General features: G+C 41.9%; 1 protein-coding gene and 1 long non-coding RNA gene across 3 annotated transcripts in view; one reads left to right on the top strand and one right to left on the bottom strand.

The window, feature by feature from the left end:
- Positions 1-2,037: 2,037 nt before the first annotated feature.
- LOC119014696 overlaps positions 2,038-18,475 on the bottom strand; it is a 91,106-nt gene continuing 74,668 nt past the window's right edge. For both annotated transcript variants that reach the window (XR_005073049.1, XR_005073050.1), the window contains 3 exons: positions 10,932-11,054; positions 10,343-10,437; positions 2,038-3,406 (listed from right to left, as the gene is read on the bottom strand). The gene's annotated coding sequence lies outside the window, so the exon portion shown is untranslated. The remainder of the gene's footprint in view (positions 3,407-10,342; positions 10,438-10,931; positions 11,055-18,475) is intronic.
- LOC119014697 lies at positions 4,764-11,078 on the top strand. The gene is made up of 4 exons (XR_005073053.1): positions 4,764-6,146; positions 8,279-8,330; positions 9,039-9,148; positions 10,941-11,078. It is a non-coding gene; the product is annotated as an uncharacterized LOC119014697 (long non-coding RNA).

Below are 18,475 nucleotides of genomic sequence, written 5' to 3'. Positions count from 1 at the left end.
CGAAATACATAATGCTTCCACCACTTGAAATATAATTCCACTGTTGGCAAACGCGAGCCTTTCCACGAGGCCGGGGTTAAAGACAGACAATATTCATCAACAAACGGAGGGCTGACCGTCGAGCTGCCCTTCCACTCAGGAGGACAGACAAACAGGAGGAGATTTACTGCTCTAATCAAAGCCCTGCCGGCTGCTGGAAATCGACCGTGAATGACGTCATCAACCTGTCCTCACACTGATGGCTTGATTTATAAATGCTTGGGTATAAAAAGAAGCTCTCACAGTCCTGTAGTTCTCAGCTGAATCTTTTCTGTCTTTGTAATACTTTTTCTCTCGCTTGTTCCTTCCACATAAGCCTTTCTGACGCAGTCCAGCAGGGCGTTAATCATACTTTATACGCATACACATAGGGAGTGGGGGGTAAACCAAATTATCAGCACCTTATTTATTTGCCCTTATTTTACAAGAGCTAAAGCCAAAGACATTCGCAATAAAAGCTGATCTGGGAACACAGCTCATTAGCTTGTACGTGTTCTCTCCTCGCTGGATAATTTTGGCTAAAAAAAAAAAAAAGTCAAAAGGTTTTTCTGCAGCACTGTTTCCTCGTTTGATATAAGGCAAGTATATGTGCATGTGATGATGATAATGTTTACACGGTGTCTGTGCAGCATCAAACACAGGCTCGCCAAACACCTTTATCCCCTCTGAACATACAGGAAGCCCAGGACACTCTGTCTTTAAGTCCCCAGGTGGAAGAAGACTAATTTGGTTACTTGCTTTAGGATGACGGATGGATTGTGGTTAGATTGCAAACACAGTCATGGTTGGGGTTTTAATAAACAATTTAGACCCTGGAGGATATTCCAGAGAAAGACTTTAGATGAGGCCCCTTTCTTACCTTTCTGGAATCCAAGATTTTCAAATGAATTTTAAAACTGTCCAAGTAAAATTAAAATGTTTGCTGGGTCCTAGATTCCACATCATAAAGTAAACTGCTGCGAGGCACAAAATGCCCACGCATTCAGAATGTGCTTTTCCAAACATTGGGAGCAACACTTAGAGATGTCCTGAGGTGGTAATGAATGGAATGTGAATGGATAATGTTTTTACGGGACTGTAGTTGTGTTGGACTCAGAGCAAACCAAATACTGGCCAAGCTTTCCTGGCAGGAACCTTTTATAGGTATTCAATGATAATTAAAAAGCCTGACTTATGCATAGGCTTGCTTTGCCTTTTAGTGGGAAGCAAAGACCAAGTGTAAATAAAGGGAAATTAATTAAATGTTCAGCAGTTTAACGTGGCGCCATGGAAAGAGTACACAACTTCAAAACATGCCAAATTCTAGATGAATCAAGTCGGGGGTGATCTGTCATATATTGCCTGGTTTTGACAGGACATATACAGTTTCAGTGACGTGGCTGAGCAATTGAGACAAATTGAGCAAGGTTCACAAAGTAAACACGAGAGAGTCTCGGGACATTTTTTCTTGTTTTTGTTTTGAAATCTGTGCATTGCCCCGTAGGCTGACATGTATTTTCTGGGAACAAAGCTTTGCATGTTAGAGCAAGTCTCAGCAGTGGAGTTCGCCAGCACAGTGCCCTGTAGGTTAATCCACTGCAAGTCATTTCACAATATAGATTCAGCACTGGTGAAGCAATCTGTAGAAGATATAGCTTAGAAAATTCATGTTTGCTTGTCTGTTTTTTAACTCTTGGACTGTAAACATTTCACTGAATTGTTTCAGTTGAATTGTTTCAGTTGGGTATCAGCAAAAATCTGTTTTATCATGGTGGAAAGACTGACCCCACCATTTATGTAATTTACTAAAGGACTGTGCTAAAGACAATTTTGAGGTACTTTACTTGACTATTTCCACTTTCTGCTACTTTAAACTTCTACTCCATTACAATTCAGGGAGAACTTTTGTACTTTTTTACTCAACATCATTCATTAACAACTTTATTTATGCATTATTTTACCTTAATGATACAAAGAAATTAAATCAACAAATACATTTTGATGTTATAATATGGTTTTAACTTTACTGATGCAAGCTAGTCTATATTACTATATACTAATATACTAATGCAAGTCTATTATTATGAAACATACCAGTCTGCATGATGAGTACTTTGACTTTCGCATCATTCTACACTGTCATATTACTACTTTTACTGAAAGGTGCAATATCTAAGAGTTGGTCACCTGTTTAATAGTCAAAACAACCAGAGGACAGCACACCACTAATCATGACATCATAATTGTTATTTCTTCACATTCTTTTCATAATGGTATATTTTGTAATGTCTTCAATTCAAATTTTTACCTTCTGCACCTTTAAGGACAAGATTTGAGCACTTCTTCCACCTCTGACTGTATTATCACTTATCATAATTGAATATAAATATTGGGAATCCTGACAAAGCACATGGAATTAAATCAGTGCAATCAGGTTAAGAAAAATAAAATTTTGCAATCAGTGTTATTAAAAGGTGTGTTTGATTATAAAATATGACATTATGCACCATGTTGTTGAATTTAAAAATAGTAGCGGTACCTGCTGAAGTGTAAAAACAGGGAGGCAAAGAGAGCTTGTGGCTGCAAGTGTCTGATTGGGCTCTCAACAACGATTGTGGCCTGAAGTGCTTCACAAAGCCCAGAGCCAGTTTGTTTAAACCAAACTAATCCGAGCGTAGAGGCAGGACACTGAAATTGCAGGCCTCCTGAAAGGTGATCTGGCGGCAGAACCACAGTCCAAGGGCTAAAGTTTACATAGGATAAATACAAATAATGGAGAACAAAATAACAGTGCTGGTTTCCAAGAAGCCGTGCATTTATCTTGTGCAGAAGGAACTGCTCTTTGTTATTGTGCTTTGCTAGTATACCATTTAAGAATTACTACTTTAAACAGATAAAAATGCTATTTGAAATATTATGTGGACATTTATAAAATGAGGACAAGGAAGGAGAAAACTGTCTTTGTTCAGTTTTGACAGTCCAAATACGACCATAGCACAACTAAAAAAAGACTGGATTTAGACTGCATACCATTACTGACAAATTAATTAAAGGCTGAATGAAATAAAACCTCTCTAGGAATCAGTCATTATTGGGGTGACTTCACTCTCTGTCCATTAGACGATTAGACCTGACAACCTTGTCCTGCACGTCTGCACCAGCAGTGTGGTAATCAGCAGTGTCTGTGCAAACCACAGTATGGATTTCAACCCTGGCCTGCTGAGGACTTCCATTGCTCACATGTGGCGCAGCACACCTCTGCCAGGCCTGTCAGTTCCTGTTCCAGGCCACTGCTGCCTAAATGGATCCTGATTGGCTATTTGGACAGGGAAGTGTGCAAAAGGTTGACACACGAGAGGTTGAATCGCTGTCGCTCCACTAGTTCACACTGTAGAGAGAAACATTGGGGAGAAAAAAAAATGGCATCAATGTAAGCTACATGAAATCCAATATGCTGGAGTTGACCTTTTTCGTCAAGTTTAATCAGCGCTCATAAATGAGACCATTAATCTTTATTTCTATTATTGCTTATTATGACATGGTGATATGATCAATGCTACTGAGGGTCTGGAAATTGGACCGTTTTGTCTCAATGTTTTTTTTTTTCTGTTTGCTTGGTGTGTGATGGATGACTATTGACACAATTACCTCACCTCAGCCTTCCCAGTTTTGCCTACCTGGCCTTAAATCCCGCAAGTTTAGGAGCAGTTTCTCTCGAAGCTACCTAAATAAGATAACCTTAACTATAGAAAAGCAATTTGCATGACAGGGAGAGACAGATGACCCGGATGTGTCACGGTAGTCTTCAAACTGGCTTTTGGCACCACAGCATCACGGATTCTCAACCACATATCCGCATCCAGGTTGCTATGAAAGTCCCCGCCCTTTAATTCAGTCTTTTGTTGTCGCAGGACCAAGTATCCTACAAATCTGGGGGAACTGGCAGCGATGAGCCAGTCTTGGGTTTGAACATCAAGTGCTATTACAAAGACTGACAACAGAGCAATTGTCTAGTCACGTCCCTGCAGACCTAGACGCCATCGTCTGCACCCAAGAGATTCTTGGGTAGAGAGCCGCAGGTGCCACAAAGACAGAAATAATTAGTGAATAGAGGCAATTCCAAACCTGTAGAACTGAACAAATGACCTTGTTGCCTTGTTGTATCTCCTCCCAGAATCCTGTGGCGTCTGTATTCATTGTCATTGTTCGAAAGTCCTTCGAAAGAGGCGACAGTACTGGAACAACATCACCTTGCAGGCTGCTATATCCTGTTACAGGGGAGGGAATATAGAGAAACACGCTTGATGACTATGAAAGTGATTCAGTTGCCAAGACAGGACATATTCCAGCAGCAAGTGGAACTGCCATGCTGATAGGTGACAGTGTGAAACAAGACCTGTCCAGGTGTCCTGGTTCAAGCTCCATGATCGCTAGGTAGCACAGAGGATGGCACTCTTCCTTAGCAAAACCTGAAATCATCTCATGCTGTGACTCCGATTGCTGTACGGTTCACACAACTTCTTGCCCCGTCGTCAGCAGTCTTGAGGTCACTGTGGTTTGCTCGCTGCAGTACATGACTGATCGGCGACATCACACGTCACAAGATCTCCCACAAGAACAAAAAAACCCCAGTGGGACTTTACAGTGAAAAAACAAGGAAGAAAAAGAAAATGCACAAGGGTTCTAGCTACTCCGATGCTCTTCCATCTTTCCTTCTCCACTCCTCTCCTCGCCAGCCTGTATCTGCTTTCATTTGCTGTCCCTCATCACCTCCCCAATCCGTCCCCAATACGAACTTGGCGTGGTCTCTAAATGCGTCTGTGGACAGTTCACACATGGAAAATCAGGGTTACAATCTTGTAGTAAGAACCCGGCATAACACTACCCCCTTGATGAAGCTGGGGAGACAAGTCTTTGGACGAGCCTTGGGAGGAAGTCAACAAAAGCTGCGCTGATGTCAAGGTTAGGGTTATGAGAAGAGAAGACTCGCAAGACTGAAATCGCTCAAATAACTTAAATCAGACCCCACTTACCCTGGGGGAGTAGGGACAGCCTGTTTTAATTGCATTGGCACAGGAAGTGGGTGGACAGTGATGGCGAGCCGAGACAGAAAGAAACACTTCGCCTGTCATGTCTGCCACTGTTTCAGAGAGAGGATGGACGGTTGGCTGTCGCTGCACCTCTGACTTGTTGACTTCCCAGTGAGCACAATTGGCAAGTTTTTTGGTGCATTCTCATCATGGGTGTAAAATTCATGAGAGGGAAAAACGACTAGAAGTGTTTCACAGGGGTTTGATACGCTTTTTTCTCTCGGGGGTCAACAGGGTCGCGACACAGCCACCCCGCAGACCTGAGGTCAGGCCCCCGTGTGGGGTGAACGACCTGCTTCACTGTTATCTCATTGTTCGTGAATCCCAGGGGCTCGCTTATCAAAGAAATCTACATCAGTGCTCTCTAGCATTCACATTTCACAAGGCCACGGGAGACAGGCGGGGTCGCTGTGTGAAAGTACACACTTGAATCAATAAATGTTTTCCTCTGTTTCTGTTTTTTTTTTTTTTTTTCCAAATGTCACCAACTGCTTAATCATTTCTTCAACGTCTCCAAGGCTTATTTCTTGCAAGCAGCTGGAGACACTAAGAAGTTACATCTTATGCCTCGAACATGCGCAAGGCCAAGGGTGTGAATGACGAGCAGAGGAAAAACTGAAACAATTCTCGCGCTGCCGATAAGAGGGAATCCTGCATTTTGCAGAATGTTTCAAGTTTTTTTGTTTTCATTAAAGCATGATGTGAGAAGTACAGGTCGAGGGCATTTTCCTAGTCCTCTCCAGCGCGAGGCCTCGATAGAGAACGTGGACGGAGTGATTTGTGGGTCTACTCCCGCAGCAATCAGGGAGAATATTCATTAATTTGTATATTTACGGTAGGCAAACCAAAAGGGTTCCCCCCAATGTTAATTAGCCACTTACAACAACATTGCTTTTTAATGAAGCATGCATCCTCCACTGTTCTTCGGGCTACTGTTTATTTAATTCCTTCATTGTAATGAGACTCAGATGCCTCGTGTTTACACCAGCGGAGGACTGTGAATGAATTTTTTCCAATTTGCTTCAGACAGAGCTGGAGGTAAAGTAAACCATATATTATCATGCTGTTGTTCCACTGGAATCATTAAGACTCTTTCCTGTAATTACGCTGAAAAATTAAGTTTGCAATTATGCCACGTCCTCTTAATGTACAGTAAACGCCACTCGGCCTGCCACATCGCTCCTAGGCGTGATGACGACTGTAATTAGAAGCAGTCACTGAGCTGCTGACAGCTGTATCAGTGTGCAGCATTGGAGATCTCTGTTCTTTTCACATTAAATACAACCGAATGAAAGAGAAAAGAACGATTAAATATGTGTGATGTGATACTGAGTGCTGCTGTGTAACCAAGTACTTTACTCAAGTACAATTTTGAGACACGTGTTACTTGCATTTTCTGCTACTTTATACCTCCACTCCACTACATTTTGGAGACAAATACTGTACTTTTTACGCCACTCCTTTCATTTGATAACTTTAGTTCCCAATTACTTTGATTATTACATGCTTCATTAGAGTCAAAGTAGCACATTTGAAAAGAAAAAAAAAAAGACATAAAATGTTTTATTTTATCAGCAATCAGATTAAAAAACTCTAAATCTGATGAATAATGATGAGTATCAGATCTGATAATTGGTCAACCCGTAGAATAAAGTATACACTTATATTTAAATATACGTGTATACAATTTACTTAGTTGTGCTTTTGGTACCTAGTGTGTTTATTACATTTTTGGGGTACTTTTTGCTTACACTCTAATATAGATGTAAGTAGATTCAGGGGACCTCCCTGACTTCCTGCCACCGACACTGGTCGGGTTACACCGAGGGGCGTATGAAGATTGTTATCATCCGGTGATCCGTCAGAGTAAATAGGACATCTTCTATACACAGGAAATGCACACATTCCACATGAACTGAATGGTCAAAAAGTCCAGGACAGCTGAGGATAAGTGGTTCATTCTGTGAATGGAAGAAATGAGGGAAAGTGAACAAGTATTGTTTGGACTGCAATCTGTCTTGGAAAGAGACAATGCCTCTTTGATTGTAGTCTCCGTGGCCCCAAGATTCAAGTTCAATGCCGAGGAATCAATAGGCTGTGGCACTGGGGGGCCCCAGTTGTCAGAGGTCAAATGAGTGGGAGGGTGCGTCGGGTGTGAGGGGGAGAATGGGAAGTAAATGTGTTTTAAGGTCAGACGGGGATATTTCCCCCTGAAAAAAAAAAAGAGCGCCACAAAGGAGCAGAATGTTTTATCTGACCTTTGACCCTAATAATGAAATATGCTTTGTGACCGTACTCAGTTGTGACAGGGGCTGAATTAGCATCAAAAGCCACATAATTAGCACAATCAGGTGCAGTTCTGCTGCCGGAAAAACAGGCCGACTTTTATTTTTCCATATTTTTCCATAATTATTTGAAATGACATATTGGCATACCCTTTATGTTTTTAATAATTACCCATAAATCTCACTGGCATTGTTGCTGCCAGTTCCTATTTTCCATCTTCTCTTTCCAGTTTTTTTTTTTAACTAACGTCCACCCACAATTACAGTCGCATGGCCCCGCTCTGCACATTAGATTGTGCAGCAAACGTTCCTCCTGATAATAGTGTGCTGACGTTGTCTGTCTGGCCAGGTGTCCGCTATCAGTCTTCCTCCCTCACGAGATACATTTTGTCCAATCTAGAAGTCAGGATGATAACTTCGTCCGATTCTCTTTTTTAACAAAGTGTTTATTGTGCTCCAGGGGACAAATTTTTGATTTTCACTACGAAAGCATTAAAATCTCAGTATGAAGTGTGTATGGTCTGGTTGATTGTAATTATGCACCTTGGTTATGTAAAAAAAAAAAAAAAAAAAAAATGCTCCATACACTAAAGAGTCTGTGAGACAGCCCTGTGATGAATCACTCGTGGTCTGGAGGATGTGTCGTCTGAGTATTAGCTTAGACAGCAGCCTAATACCGTCTGTGTCTGAGACTGTTGGCCTCCTGCCCACAGCGCTACTGTCTGGGGGACGAATATCAGAAAAGGAAAAAGCTGAACATTTGACATGTCTGTGTGAATCTGTGTGCTGTTGTGCGTATGTGTCATTTCTTCACCTCTTTTGTTATACGTGTTTAAAAATGTATGCTTTTTTTCTACTACCCACACACAAAAAATCTCTGATTAGATAAAAGAAGTGATGACGGTGCTTTCCCCCTCCTGGCAATCAGAGTTCACAGGTGAGGAATTTTAATTGCACACACATACTGTAAAGGCATGTGGAAGGGTGTGTACATACATTACACAGGTTTAATTATAGTGTCTGAGTAATAGTATATCTACTGAGTCGCATGTGTGGCGCAAATGCAACGGACCGCTGTGTGGGGGAAATTAGCTATTTTCTCAACATCATGTGTGACAGGAAGGATTTGCGGCAGGAAACTGTCAGTGGGTTAAATGTGCGCCGGGTGAATTTTATTTTTCCCCCTAAACACGGGTCTAAATGAGAGTGCTGCCACAAAGGAAGCCACAGTATATCCTCGGGACACCCGGCTCGTATGTGAGTGCTGAGTGAGACTGTATGTCTGGATCAAAGGCTGTTGAAACCTGTGGCTGACTGATTCATGAGGCTCATACTGTATTACCGAACTGTCCTCTGATGATGGCGCGCATTTGACTTATTTGCCTGTGTTTATTTTCCCCACAATGAGTGTCGGTGAGGGGTTCTCACAGCGTGAGGAAAGAAGCTGCTCTGTATAGTCCGACAGTACGGCCCTTCAAATAAATACCCCTCATAATCTTTTCTAGAAAGCGGCTGTCAGAATTAGCAAAACTTTAAAGGTGAAATGTGTATGAATTTTAATCAGAAAACAATACAAAAATGTACAGAAACTATCAAGAGAAAATGAAGAAATTACAGTTTTGACGCTGATGTTTTGTACTTGCAGAGACATCTGCGGAGGTTATGTGCTAACCTGCTAGCCACGGCGCATCTCGCTCCACAACACCAACACTCCCCTGGTCCTCGACCCTCCACGTCTGAACCGCTAGCTGCATGGTAAACTGAGCTAACTAGCTTACAGCTAACTACAATTAGCAGTAGTTAGTGGCAACGCTGGTGATATGCTGCCATAAACATGGGTCAGACTTACCTCTTTTTATGATGAGGACAGGACAAATGGAGAACAGAGTACGCTAGTTGTCTTCAGATGTAGTGGGGTGAAAGTATAAAGCAGGCGGAAATGGAAATCACTCAACTCAAGTAAAGTGCAAATACCTAAAAATTCCACTTGAGTACAGTAGTTCAGTAAATGTGCCTAGTTACATTCCATTACCAACAACACTAACAATAAAGTCCATGTTAAATGCATGCAGTTGTCACTAATTACCCACACTGGCTCTGACTTGGCCGACCGCTGCTAAGTGCCACTCTTGCCGCCGCTCTCTGTGAGTTTCTCCTCTATTGTCTGATCGGCAGATAATAGCTTCGGCCTCCAAACCGCACTTGAATAAACTTTGTGGGAGTTGTGGAGGAATGCCTCATTGCACTGTCACCCGTAAGAGGAAATGTAAAACACATGAAACACGAAAAGGCTGTAATTATTGTCTGAGAGCTGTGGTGAGGTCGAAGGTATACTGTGCGCCCGTGGTGAATGATATTACATTAACTGTGGGGCCAGCATACTGTACTAGGTCCACTGGTTTGACTTAACATTTGCAGCAATATGCTCACGATATGAATACATCTAATGATTGTTGTTGTTTGTTTTCTCTCACAAGCAGATAACTCTTCTTATCCAAGTAACATCCGAATGCTGAGGGACATTTTGCAGTTCCTTGTCTTCAATGTCTGTCTTCATACTGTATCAAACACTAAACAAACACAGTCCGCGTTATTAACCTTCCCTAGAATTATAGAATTATAAACAGGACATTGGAAATTATATTTCTTTTAACCGGCTTACATAACAGAGGAGATTAATGGCCAGCTCCCTGCGCTGACATGTTAATTATACTAAAAGGAAAACACAAGTTGTGTTTGCACCAAAGGTGGAGAAAGGCCATGAGCGATGCTCAGCAGGAAAGTCGATTCACGGACCTCCTAGATCAACATGTATTCCTACTGAGTGACATTAGTCACCACGGGGGTGAAATGCTTTAAACTTTCAAAACGATGCAGCATTTTCTTCTTGTTGTTTAATTTCCTTTGAAAGTAAGATAAGTTTGCAGCGGTTTAAGAATCACAACTTACCCTGAGTGAAATGAATCGGTGACACTCGGTGTATGATGAGCATAAATCAGGAGACACTGGAGGTCAGTCACAGCTGGGGGTGCTGAGAGGTCACTCTAGGAGGATGAGGATGTAGCGGTAAGTGGTGGGCGACAGTCATGTTTTTGTGTTAACTTCAGTGACAGTTATTAACAAAAATGGACAACAACTGATGTAAATGAATCTAAGTTAGTGGTCGACAAAGCAAGGAAGTGAAGAGGGAGTGAAAACTGAAACTTTGTGAATAACCGTCTCCTTAATTATAAATACACCTTTTTTGTAAAGTTCATGACAGTGAAAAATATAAAAAACATGGCTCTGCATCACTGTTAGGAAAGACTCCAGTCTGCTGAGTAGTTCATACGCTTGACTGATAGACCTCAGTAATTTTAGGCTACACATATAATTAAAAAGTCCTTAACCAAAGAACAAAACCTCCAAGTGAAATGAAACTACATATATCCACTCCTCATGTAAAGGATGTAACTGTGCACTCTGAGTCAAAGGTTGTCCCTGACTGACTGAACAGAAACCTTCGTGTGTTTCAATACTGTTTCTTTATCTGACTCACCCTCACCAGGAATGCGAGAGCCATTTCATCGGCGGTGGAGGCCGAAAAGCCGTCTGAAGTTCATGTGAAGGAGCTCTGTCTGTCAGAACCTGCGCACCGAGGGGCTGTTTTGTTGGAGCCGTGCTGTGGTGTCAGATGGGAAAATTGACCGAGCGTTTACATATCAGTTGTGCAAAAACCTGGCAGCTGTGCAATTGTTTACAACGATGTTGTTACTGTTTCTTTGCGACCCTGTAAAGACGATCATTAACCACGCTTTGTTCAGACGTCACTGACATTTCATTTTAATCTAATCTTCATCATAATGGAGCTTTTATTGGTCTAGCCAGAGTTATTACAGCTCCACAGCCGTACACCTCGGTGTATTATCGGCGGCGCTACACTCCTGTCTGTTGATCAACAGGGTCATCACGACAGGTAGCAGAATGAGGTAAAGAGAACAGTCGAGAAAGCATGGTCTCACAGGAGGGGCCAGTGGAGTCGGACCAATAGGCTGAGGCCTGATCTAAGGCCTGATGGGTTACTTCAGTGCAGGTTTCTGCCCACAGCTCGTCTTATTGAGGTCACTCGGTTGGCATTCCTTTTGCAAAAGGAATGTGGCTCATAAAAAAAAAAAAAATACTGATTGGCTGACTTTGTCACAGGACGTTCTCTCGACTCCTGTAAACTGGTACCTGTAAAATAGTTTTGATCCTTTGATGCTGGCAATTAGTCGGATGGTTCATTTGCTTGATCGGCTTTGCATGTAGAGTCACTGTGCAGGTAAAATCTGGGTATTTTAGATAATGTTTTTATGTATTGAGTTAAAAACCTCCAAAATCGCTTCACTTTTTAATCATTTAAACTTTTCTATGTTAAAATAAATAAATGTTACTGTAATTTATTTTGTTTGGGTGCAATCTTGCTTTTGAGCAATTGAAAAATAATGGTTTTTGTCCTGCAAATAATGCAATACATATGTCAAACTGTAACGTTGTAAGCTTTCTAAGATATGTTTTTGATCATGAAAACTCCCGTTTTGCTCGGAAGAAACATCATTTCTACATAAATACCTTCACTCATACATAGCTGATATAATATTACAAACGTCGGGTATGTTTAATCCTCGCTGAGGATCCGAGCAGGCGATACGATCTGCATATCATGACAGATGAGTAATGTATCAATAGGATCCGAGGGGCCCCTGTGGATCAGAGGAGAGCAGATGAGCCCAGCCCAAACGATGAAACCATAATCCAGGCGGATCAAAGAGGCGCATTCCAGGACAGCCAGACACGCTGTCTGACCATCCACCTGCCCAACAAAGGAGCTCCTCCACCTGCCTGCCCCACTTATGTCTCTGCTGTGTGTGACACCCAGTGTTTAATTCAGTTTAAATCTACTGGGACTGTTGCCGCTGCGTTGGCGTGTGCGCCATGGTCACTGTCTCTTCTCCCTCCTCGTCAATGAGGCACCCTGTCGAAGAACCGATAGATTAAAACAAGCAGACAGGAACTGGAACCTGTGAGCGTCGAGCGGTGCCACGAAGGCCGCTATGAGTCACCCAGAGAGTCTGATACGGAGACGGCAGCCGAGAGACACATGTGGCAGAGAGTAAAATGTAGAAGTTAGAGCTGCAAGTTCAGATATTTGGAGCATCTATGAATCAGTCTGACACATTTTTTAAAGTAAAACGGTCAAAATTCTGACGCTTGGGGACTAGAAGTCCAACAATTTGGGGAATTCTCTAAATGTGAACATTTGCTGGTTTCTTTTACTATGATGACAGTAAACTGAATATCTTTGGGCTGTGGACAAAACAAATATTTTTATTTTATATATAAACAGCTAACCCTCAACGGAGGGAAAAGTCAACAGATTAATTGACACTTACAGTTAGTTGCAGCCCTAGTAGTAGTTCCAGTACTGCATGTCCTGCTTAAGGTGAGCACTTCCACCCTCTGAGCAATGATATGATGGAAAGGCTAAAATTATATTACTTGAGCATTTTACTTTAATGACTTCATAAAGATTCAGCCATTTCTTCGTTACGTGTTGTTAAAGCAACATAAATATATACATGATAAGAATCCACAGCACAGTTGTTAAAACACAGGTGCAGAGAAATGCCAAATGAACCGTTTGTTTGAATGAACCGTAAAAAGCAAATCAGCACAATCTCCAGAGCCGCGGCCCAGGGTTAACCACCACAATATATTTGTTTAGCTACAAAATAAATATGGACGTTATCTATGGTTTCACTGTGGTTCCGGTTCTATTCACACCCTGTCTTTCCTTGTTTCAAAGACAAACCAGTGAATACCTGCTCGTCCCCATAAAACATTAAAATCCAACGGTGTTATTCATCTCAGGCATGAAAAACAACATTGTAAAACGACACGGATTGGTTTTATCTGTTTTTAACTTCGAAAAGAAAGGAATTAATCAGCGTCTGTGTCAAGATGTCGATGAATGATTACACCTGAGAGTTTAAACATTAACGCAGCCTTTACACTTTTTCCATAGCTGAGGGAAAAATAGAGGGGGAAAAATGACATGCTAAACAGACATATATTTACATACACAAACACGGGTGACAAACAAATCATGCACCTGTTTCTACACCGTCCCATCGACTCTCTCTCTCCGGAAAGATCGGGAAAAGCAATAAACTTTAGGACTCGGACTGGTTTCCAGTTTAATTTAATCTCTACACAGTCAAAGAATTATGAGCTGACTCCTGCATCAGATGATCTCCCCTCCCGGTCATCAATCACCCTTGTTGTACACGATAAGTAGACCCAGGAGATCCGGAGACGGGCTGCAAGGTGAGAGTCAGCACTAAAAAACATTTTGGGGGAGCAGGAACCCGAAAGCCACCTGACACCAGAGCGGAGCTCACCTCCTCGTTTATCCCTCTGACCCCGGCCGCCCTCGCTGGGGATGATAAAAAGCCTTAAAGCTGTAACGCTGTGCACAATCTGATCTGAAAGCCAGCCCGGGATGTCATGAAGTCATGTTTTTTTTTTCCACTTTGTAACATCTCCTCCTTCTTCTCAACCCCCTGAAAAATCATCAGTGACACGCTTGTTATTCCTGCTCATTTCTCTTTTCCCCAATGTGGCGTAAAAGGCTCTTCTGCCTGAACACTTTGTGTTGGCGAGTGATCAGCCCCCTTTTTTCTTTTTGCTTAAGAAGAACCTGACAAATAATATGTTTACAGGGAGTTAGTTATTAATTATAGCAAGTCAAATAGACACATCGCATCACATCTTTAAAAAAAATGGTTTAAATCTCGAATAAAACAAGAAAAGTTAGATTCTTAAGGCCCGTCTTGAAAAATTCCTGATTAAATCAACTTATTAACTTATTATCAACAAACACTATTGTTAATAGATAACACTACATTCATTTTGAACCATTACTTACACTAATATTTGGTGTCTAAAAAGGACCTGACTTTTAGTTATGAATGCTGCTGAGTCGTGTACTTACATTATCCCAAACGTTTTCAGTTTTCAGTCAGCAGATGTGACATGAATGAAACTTTAATGAATGACCTTGTTCACACCAGACAGATTTTCATCAGCAGTGGTCGTTTAACAATTAAAACACTGTTTTTGACCGAGAGATCTCGAGCAGCACAAATGACACACTGTGCATTTAAACTGATCTGACGTCAGAGTATAATAATCCTCCACAGCCCAAACAAATCGGGATACAGACACAAATACTGAAATTACAGTACATGACATTTATTTAGCTGACGCTTTTGTCCAAAAAAGCAGATCATGTAAGTAGAGTAACTTTAACAAACATACTGCACAGTACATGCATGTGTACTTCCAGACAAAAGAACACACTTATAAACTAGGGTAGACACTGATTCTGATGTTTAGAAAATAAATACATTTAAAGAAACAATATATCAAGTTTTGGTCACATTTTGTTTTTCATGTTTATCTGGAGTTAACCTTTAAAAGATCCTTATGTTTTTGTGTTATTATTTCTTTTTTCACAGCAGCCATCTTGACTGTCATCTTGAGTGATTGTAAATGAGCCAAAAGTATCTTGATGGGAGTTGGGTTTTTATGTTTGTTTTTTAATGTGTTTTGTTTTAGGTATTTTGACCAAGCTACATGCTCAAGACACATACCACCGGGCTTATATCAGCTGACGTGCCGATGCAGGCGGAACACACATTCACACATAGACTCACATCGCACTAACATACAGTTTTTCCAGCAGTTCTGGGACAAAAGGCTTCAAGGATTCCAAAGGCACTGTTGCTCACCCTGTGTGACTTGTATTGCGACTCTCACACACACAGATCTTTTTATTGCTGTTCTTGTGCTCAAAGCTGTTCCGACATGCTGTGTTTACACTCTAACCGCTCCGCTCCTATGTTCTCGACATTTTAACATTTACTCATCTCATTAGCTTTCAAAGTCAACAGATCGTGAAGATAGCAGTTTTGTTTTTTTTTTTTTTTTTTTTTTTATGTGGGTTGGGCGGCGGTGTAATAATGTCGGCCTGTGTTCTCATGTAGCCATCATGCAAATGTTTCCTTGACAGATGAGGTGGATTCACATTAGTGCGGCTATTGGACGTAAAACTGAACAAACAGAGGCTCTTTCACAGCCTTATCGAAATGCGAGCAATAATCTCCTGAATGATCCTATCTCCCATAAAACGGCCCGGCTACGGTAGTGTCGTCTAAATCACTCTTTCAAATTGCATTTGCACTGTCAAATTCACTCGCCGTTATAAATGTGTTGCAATGTGATCGTTGGCAGCCGTGCCGTCATTTGCACTTCCAAAAATTGCATCCGCGAGAAACGCTAAGAGCTCACTGTTTATCATGTGGCATCGCTCCTTAAATAAATTGATTTCTCTCATCAGGCTGCTTTTCCTGTTCATTAAATCTGGAGTTGAGCTTGTTTATTTAAAGCTGGTTAGAAAACACACTCGGCCTGGAAACTCCCTCCGAGCTACGAGAGCGAGACGCAGTCCGCCTCGGCCCGAGTGAAAGGTCTTTTGAGTCTTGAGCGGTCTTGATCCCTTTCCCCTCTTTCATTCCTTCTCCCAATATTTAGAGGAGGATTGACGAAGCTGTTTACCGAATGCAGCATGTTTGACGTAAGCCGTAGTGCAAAGGGCTGCTCCTGCAGCCACACCAGTGAAACCAGTCCGACCACGGAGGTCCACCATAAATGCACAGAGTCATCTGGAGGGCAAGATGGCAGCCGAGGGCCCAGTGAATGTCAGCTGACGGGGCTGCTCGATCTCATCGACGCAGAGATCTGTCCTTTGACCCTGTTGTTTCAGAGGGCACACCTGCTGCTGATAATGGAAAAAGCAGGGACGTTTTTGTTTTTTGTTTTTTTGTGAGGAGAGAAGACCTTCCTCCCTGCCTACACTGTCTGCCCTGGTTGTAAATCCCCACCAAGTGAGAGTGCACGTCGGAGGAACAGCAGACAGAACAGTTCCCATTAAAATTCGCCGTTATGTTCAAGAAATGACAGCGCGCCGTCTGTTGTGTTTTTCTGTATTTTCACAGGAACCACAAGACGCCGTGTTTGTAGTTTAATTTCCGTGGCAGTTCAGATAAAGTCGATATTTGCATCCTTTTCTGCGGCCGTAACAAGTGAGGCCCCGGCCTCCGGGTGCTGTGGTCCCACCTGTCAGCTGGCATCTGTCACCGGGCGGTCAGCTACTGTACAACGTGGCCATTATATACACGTGGCTGTAACCCACAGAGGCCTGCAAAGTACACATTGTAGTGCAGTACAAACAGCTCACTTCCTACAGCGCCTCGCTGACTGCACGACTGTGCCATCTACACTGATTTACCAGCGCTGTTTCGGATATTGTGTCACCGTCACTGGACATGTTGGTTTTTTTTAATTTGACAAATAATTTCTCTTTCTTTGGTTTGTTTGTTTGTTTGGCTTCCTCTGTTGAGGGGCAGATTTTATTTTTTTATTTATTTTTTTTTAAAGAAGATCAATTTTCACCATTTCATGTTCCAAAATGGACATTAAGTTTCAAACAAAAAAATATATTTCAAATACTACAAATTTGGGTGAAATTCAATGATCCAAAAACAAAGATGTCTGTGAAACATTATCATTATTTTTACACTATGCTCATCATTTTAATACATTGTTTAATGGTTTAAATTAATATTCTTAAATATTGCACCTTTGAATGAAAATTTAAATAATATTTCATATCCTGCTGATTGTATTTTGACAGACTCTGAAAATTCTTGATTTACCTGCTGCATTTCACCTTTTCAGAAGTACAGCAAGTAACAATATCAGGGTTTAAAAACTGATATGCTGATGAACAAATTTTAGTTAATTAAAAGTGACTTGATAGATGGGAAATGGAGACAAGGGTAAAAGGTTTAATTACCTTTTACCATTAGATATAATTCACATGTATATCTTACCCTATTAATATAACTGCGTTGCCTGTAAATAAAAATCAAGCAAGGGCAACAGACCTGTTTGAGTGAAATATTATGATTTAGAGCATTTATGATATCTGATGAAAATGTTTGTTACATTAGTGATAATTGTAAACACGCAGGTGAAGTGAACTTATAGTTATTCTGATCCTTCATTCTAGTGTGTGTGTGTGTGTGTGTGGTCCATTCCCCTGGTGTTTACAGTCTCTGGTCAGAGTGGAGGATGTCAGTGGCGAGGAGTGTGCACCATGGCACTGGTGTGTGTGTGTGTGTGTGTGTGTGTGTGTGTGTGTGTGGGCTCCACAGATGCCAGGATCTGCGCCACGAGACGTGCGTTTGGTGCCAGCCACGGACGCGCGGGAATCCAAACTGCAAAAGAAAAAAAGAACCCTACCCAGATAATCTGAGCGGAAAGTTCGTTTGCATATTTTGGCGCCTGCTCTTGCAATATTTCTGCGCTTCCTTGTTGCCGTCTGCACAGGTATTCAGGAGGATGCAGACACAGAAGAGTGAGACGAACCGCCTCTTGGGGGAAGTACATGACACGAGGAGAGGGGAGTAAAAAGGCTGTTTGGCTGCTGCTCTTGTTTCTGTGCAGAGCCAGCAGCAGCCAGCGCCTGTCTTCACGTGCTGCAGCAGTATGGCAGGACAGACTGTTTCCTGGCAGCAGAGTCGGGATGCGCTCTTTCAAGCATTCAAAACTTCAATCTATTATGGTCCTCCGCTGCCCGTGTTGTTTGAGTGTAGAGGGTGGAAAAACAAGAAAGCGATTTTTGTGTGCTGGGGCGGGGCAGAGGGGACATGTAGCGCTCAGGTAATCTCTGATAATTGCCCGAGTGTCCACAGGTCCTGCCCAAGTGTACTCAGCAGAGTCTTGTTTGATATTTAAAAGAGCGAACGCAGGGAGGCCGTCGTTTTCACCTGAATGTCGGCACCTGTGTTTGAACAGTGAGAGAGGGAAACGACTTCTCCGTCAAAAGGACATTTGTCTTCAGGTGGGCTTGTGTGCAAAACACTGTTGCCACTGTTCAATCAGATTCAATCAGAGACAGATCAGCACAATGATAAAGAATTCTGAAATAAATCATGG

This window comes from Acanthopagrus latus, chromosome 23, assembly GCF_904848185.1.
Source record: "Acanthopagrus latus isolate v.2019 chromosome 23, fAcaLat1.1, whole genome shotgun sequence".
NCBI lineage: Eukaryota > Metazoa > Chordata > Actinopteri > Spariformes > Sparidae > Acanthopagrus > Acanthopagrus latus.
Note: the sequence above shows the minus strand (reverse complement) of the source record. Positions and strands in the feature narration are given on the sequence as shown.